Source organism: Lepus europaeus, chromosome 2, assembly GCF_033115175.1.
Source record: "Lepus europaeus isolate LE1 chromosome 2, mLepTim1.pri, whole genome shotgun sequence".
NCBI classification, from domain to species: Eukaryota; Metazoa; Chordata; class Mammalia; order Lagomorpha; family Leporidae; genus Lepus; species Lepus europaeus.
Window position 1 is genome coordinate 113,609,321 of NC_084828.1, and position 6,327 is coordinate 113,615,647.

The following is a 6,327-nucleotide window of genomic DNA, read 5'->3' on the forward strand; positions in this document are numbered from 1 at the left end:
TTAGGTAGAATATACAATTATTTTCAAGTAGATGATGCTGCTCTAACATGTCTTTTTTATCAGTGCACCGTTTAATCAAAAACTCTACACATGTATATTTCTTACTATTATTGCCGCACACACTAACTGCAAAGCTGTCAGTCTCAAAGGACTTACAGAATGAAAGGAAGGAAGAAGTGGATAGGTAGCATTGTAAGAAGAAATAATGGGAATTAGAAGATTCATGAATTCTGCTCTTTTAATCAGCCAGCCCAGCCAGCTTGCTAGCAACAAGGGACAGCTTCTGGTGAGGAAGGTCCTGAGGAGTGCCAATGTGGTCACTAGTGACCTTTGATTTATCCGGGGCTGCAGTAGACAGTTGCTTGTTCTTCATTTTGCCAGGTTGTAATCCCCAAGAATGAAAGTAATTTTGCTCTTTCTACAAACATTTCCTTAAGAAATTTGAACCTCCAGGCTTTTGTCCCAGATGAGGATACCTTGCTTTTTATTTTGCTTCTTCAGCTTCCTCTGGACTAGTTACTTTATATTCCTTTTCCTTCTGCTTCTCTGTTGAAACTATCTCATGGACTTCTGCAGACATACATAGAGGAGACACCAGGAAAAGACAGGATTAGCAGGTGGCAAAGGCCGCCAGGCGCCACCTTAGTACCCCCCCCCCTTGCCCAGGCCATCCCCAGCTTGGGCCACCTCCCTTGTGGCCCAAATTGTACAATTTTTAAAATATATGCTGTTCTGTTGGTATGCCTTATTTGTAATTGCATCAGAATCCCACTAATAAAAATGTAACTGATAAACTCATCTTTACCAAGATGACAAATATTATATATGTGAAATGTTGTTTTGTTATGAAATACTTTCATGAGCAGTAAAAAGAAGGAAAAGTTTTGACATTTTGGAAATCTATGTATTGCTGAGGACTAGCCCTCATGGGGAAGTTTTGTGTATATGCGTGTGTATTCCCTGTGTTTAAAAACGGATGGCATAAGTAAATGTCAACAGTACTTCCTGTAACCAAGTCTAATCTCACTTGAAAATCAAGAAGCAAAATGACAAAAGATACTGGAATGCAGGATATTGAAGGAACATATGTTTATGTTTTTGCTTTCTTTTGCATCCCTTGTTCTTTTTTATTTCTCTCTCCCTTGCCTGTACTGTGATTTGGTCTTGATTTTCAGCTTCTGTTCTTTCCAGGCTGCTTTGTACACATTTTGTACTTTGCTGTCCTTATAAATTAGCTATGGATATTCCATTTGTCAGGAGTGCTCTTCTATTCTTGGGCCCTTATGGAAATCCATCCCATCCTTTAAGACCTGGTACTTTCTGTGAGAAAGCTTCCTCAAACAAATGACACTGAAAGCGCTATCATTCATATTTTCATAGTTATTTATTTCCATCAATTCAATCACAATTATATTATCTGGTAATATAAATTCACTGTGCCTTATTGCCTCTATTAGATTGTGATTCTGTTGAGGAATGGAGATGGCTGTATATTGTAACTCATGCAGGATGCTCAACAGTGCTTTACACACAGTCATTACTCAAGCATCCCTTGAAAGGTAAATGACATTGATTCAACATGAATATGTCAGCAAACTTTAGACTCTGAAGGCAGTAGCATTTTAGGATTTTCTAGATAATGAAATCCTATACAAGAAGTCTTATTTCTTCTATATCCTCACACTGCAATGAAGAATGAATATTTCTCTATTAACATTTTTGTTAAAAATGCAATAAATAAACCTAATCTTCCAAAATGGCAAACAAATAAACAAACCTGGCATTGTCAGGATATGATTTAATAGATGATATCTCCAACTTTAATTGCTGCTTTGTATTATGAGTTACAATTTGAAGTAAAATGTTGTTAGTGTCAGCTAAAATATATGATAAAATGTAGAACATCATAATGTTGAACAATTAAGCCCTTAGAAGAGTCTAAGTTCTGTTTATAGTTTCCATCTGTATTTTTTGTTGTTGTTAAGCTAAGAAAGCAATGCAAAAACTATATTCATTTTTGAAATGGATAGAGCTTCTAGATTTTGGCAGCTCTAATTTGTCTTGTAAAATTTCAGTGACATTTAAGTGTTTTGGTTTTGATGTGTGACATATTCTTGAAAATTCCTTTGAAATGTATCCAAAATGCTTTTTAATGATGTTGGCATTTGCTGAAACTTTGTATACTTGATATCTATATGTGTACATGTTTAATTTTTCCTAAGGATTGTGTTTGTTAGCCAATCAAGTAACTTTAGGTTCTTAAACTATATTGTTTGTTTCCTTAAGTTTCCACATGGTTGAATGGAGATTTAGCTGAGTTTGTGCAAATGGAATACAGAAGAGCTTAATTAATTCCTTTACAACTGAACCACTGCTTTGAATATATGCATATGTTGCTCTTCTAAAAAACTCATGAACAAATAGATCCATTACTCTCACCATATAAAAAAAAAATCAACTTAAGACGGATCAAAACCTAAATTTAAGACCTGAGACTATGAAGTTACTGGAAGAAAAACTCAAAAGACTCCAAGACACTGGTGTAGGGGATGACATCTTGGACTCTCAAAGTACAGACAACAAAAGCAAAACTAAACAAAATGGACTATATTAACTCAGAAGATTTTGTACAGCAAAGGAAATATTCAATAGAGACATCTAACAGATTGTGAAAAAATATTTGCAAACCAATTATCTGACAAAGGATTAATATCCCAAACATATCAACAACTTAAAAACTTAAAACAGCACCCCCCAAAAATGAGAAATGGGCAAAAGACTGCAATAGAAAGTTTGCAAAAGAAAAAAATACAGAGGCTGGCACTGTGGCACAGTGGGTAAAGCTGCCACCTGCAACATCAGCATCCCATATAAGTGCTGATTCGAGTCCCAGCTGCTCATCTTCTGATCCAACCCCCTGCTAATGTGCCTAGGAAAGCAACAGAGGATGGCCTGAGTACTTGGGCCTCTGCACCCAGGTGAGAGACCCAGAACAAGCTCCTGGCTTCAGACAGGCCTAACTCTAGCTGTTGTGGCCATTTGGGGAGTGAATCAACTAATGGAAGACCTCTCTCTCTTCTTTCTCTCACTCTGTCTCTCTATAACTCTTTCATGTAAAATAAAATAAAAAAATCTTTAAAAAAAGAAGAAATACAAATGGCCAATAAATATATGAAAAAAATGCTCAACATCACTAGCAGCCATCAGGGAAATGTAAATCAAATTATAATGAGCTATCACCTCAGTCTGGAAAGAATTGCTAAAATCCAAAACTCAGAGAATAACAAAAGCTAACAAGAATGTGGATAAAGGGGAATGCTTGTACACTGTTGCTGGGGATGTAAATTAGTGCAGCTACTATGGAAAACACAGTGGAGATTTCTTCAAAAATTAGAAATAGACTTGCCATATGATTTAACAATCCCACCACTGGGCACATATCCAAAATTCTTGAGTATGTTGTATCAAAGAGATACCTGCACCACCATATTTATAGCAGCACTGTTCACCATAGCCAAAATTTGGAAGTAACCAAAGATGAATGGATAAAGAAAATGTGGTATATAAACACAATGGAATATTGTTCAGCTTTAAAAGAAAGAATGAAATTCTACTATTTGTAGCAAAATGAAAGCAATGGAGGATAATATGTTGAATGAAATAAGCCCAAGCTAGAAAGACAAATATCACATGTTCTCATTTATATGTGGGAGCTAAAATTCAAGACACACACACAAAAAAAAAAAGAAAAAAAAAAGCAATGCCTGCATGTATCAGTATTGCTGCAAATACATTTTTGTAAAACTTTGTTTTATGCCTTTGTCAAACCAATGCTTAGGAATGTTATAATGTAATAATTTTAAAGATCTTTGACTACTTTAAAATTTAGTATACATGGGTGAAATGAAAACTGAGTAGTTATTGTTTATAGTCATTGTCTATATTCCCATTAAATGGCGGTGTTTTTGCTTTTATATGTTAAACTTCTTGTGTCCTATGTTGTACTGTGCATTGTTTGAGTTCTCAATATAAAATATATTTGACAAAGTGAATAGAAAAATGAAATAACAGCTACAGCAATCATCTAAAATTTTGAAATTGACGTGCAGTAATTATAAATATTTATTAATATAATGTGATATTTTAATACATATTATACATATAGTGTAATCAAATCAGGGTAATGATCATATCTATCACTCATACATGTACTATTTATTTATGTTGATGACATTAAAATCTCTCTTTAAGCTATTTGGATATCAAGTGCATTACTGTTAACTATATTTCTTGCAGAGAAATAATTATGAACCCTAGGCTCCAAAGCAAAAATGTATTAGGAGAATCTAGGCTTGGTGAGCATTTAAAACAGTAAAGAGTGAAATATAGTTCTGAAGAGATAGTTTACCTTTTAGATTCAATGTAATCAGAGCTTGCGGATGGTGCTTAGAACATGCTAGATGCACTTGGTTTGAGATACACTTGGAGTGTGTGTGTGTGTGTGAGAGAGAGAGAGAGAGAGAGAGATGCAGTATTGTTGGTATGGCTGGACTCTTGGATCAATATTGTGCAGGTGGAAGTTGTATGGGAAAGGGGAGAGGATGAGATTTAGGGATTTAGGATCAAGGATCATTCTTCTTAAGGGAGTAACATCTTTTAGTACAAACTCTTTACCCTAAGGCACTACCTATGTAGCTGCTGCAAATATGATTTGCCCATAGTGACACAGACTTTCCTTAAGCATCATGTTCAAATTTCTCAAAATAATTTTGTTATAATCATATTAATATCCTTTACTAATTAAATTTAATTTAAATTTTAATTGGATCAATATAGTTCATAGATACAATTCTAACAATATAATGCTATTTCCTTTCTCCCTCCCTCTGCTCTCTCATCCTCCTTCCCCCTGCCTTTCCCCACTCTCTCTTTCACTTCTCTGATAACATATCTATAATTTACATTTCAGTCAATGGCTTCATGCTCCTCTAAATAAAGACTTTAGGAAGAAAAAGCAAAAGACGCTAGTTAAGTGGAAATATTGGCAGGGCTATAAATAATAATCAAATGGAAAAATAACTGTTTAACCCATTTACACTGAATGACAAAGCAACCACAGATTATTGCAGTGTACCGTTCTTAACCTTTACTTTGACAAAGTATGACACGAAGTTTTACAAAACTGTACTTGCAGCAATACTAATACACATAGGAATTTTTGTTGTTTTTTATTCCTTTTTAAAATTTTAGCTCCCATATATAAGGGGAGCATGTGGTATTTGTCTTCCTGTTGCCAGCTTATTTCACTCAACATGATGTCCTCCAGTTGCATCCATTTTGCTTCAAGTGGTAGAATTCTGTTTTTTATAGCTGAATAATTTTCCATTGTGTATATATGACACATTTTCTCTATTCATTCACATGAATATTTTATTATTCTTAATTTATTTGGCCTGTAACTTAGAACATTGCTAAGATACTTATTTTTGCATTTTCTTCTGTTTATAAAATTAATTGGTGAAGCTTTGAAAATGATGAGAATATATTAATTAAATAATTAAAATTAAGTAATGATATAATTAATCATATGGTTAACCTATTATATGGGTTAAATTGTGTCTCTTTCCATTTCAGTATTCACATGTTGGAGTTCTACAGTTTAGTAACTTGGGATGTGATCTAATGTGGAAATTGGGTCTTTACAGTGGTAATCAGGGGAAAATGAAGTCAGAAGGCTAGATCCTAATCTCACATGAGTATTGCTCACATAGAAAGAGGAAATTTGAAGAAGAAATGTATACAGGGAAAAGTCATGTGAGCAGGAAGACCACATCTTTACAGAAGGAGAGTCCAAGAACTGATTCTTCCATCACAGCTCTCTGAAAAACCAATGTTTGCACCAATTTGACATTAGACATCTACCTTCCAGAAAGGTGATACTATGCATTTCTGTTTAGGCCTCTTAGCTAGCGCTGTTTTACTATGGTAGTTCTTATTAGGACTGGAACTAATGTATTCAGTGCCACTGTATTTTGGTGTACTTTCTTTGAACCTATTTATACACACATCCATGGGTACACAAACATCCATTCAATTTTATATACAACTATCTGTGTTAACATTATAAATGAAGCATTTATCTTTCATTTAATTAGCATCCCATATTGAGTTTCACCTAAGTTATGAAAGGGTATAAGAAGGGTTAACTCTAGATCAATTTGTGTCCTCCTGCTTTTCTAGATTCTGATAATTCTGGCCATTGCTAGGGCCTATCACCACATTATATCACTAACCTCTTCACAGCCCACTTGTATGAAATGGAAAGAA

At 34.4% G+C, this 6,327-nt stretch overlaps 1 pseudogene; it reads right to left on the reverse strand.

Moving 5' to 3' along the window:
* Window positions 1-238: 238 nt before the first annotated feature.
* Window positions 239-580, reverse strand: LOC133751537 (cAMP-regulated phosphoprotein 19-like; annotated as a pseudogene).
* Window positions 581-6,327: the final 5,747 nt, after the last annotated feature.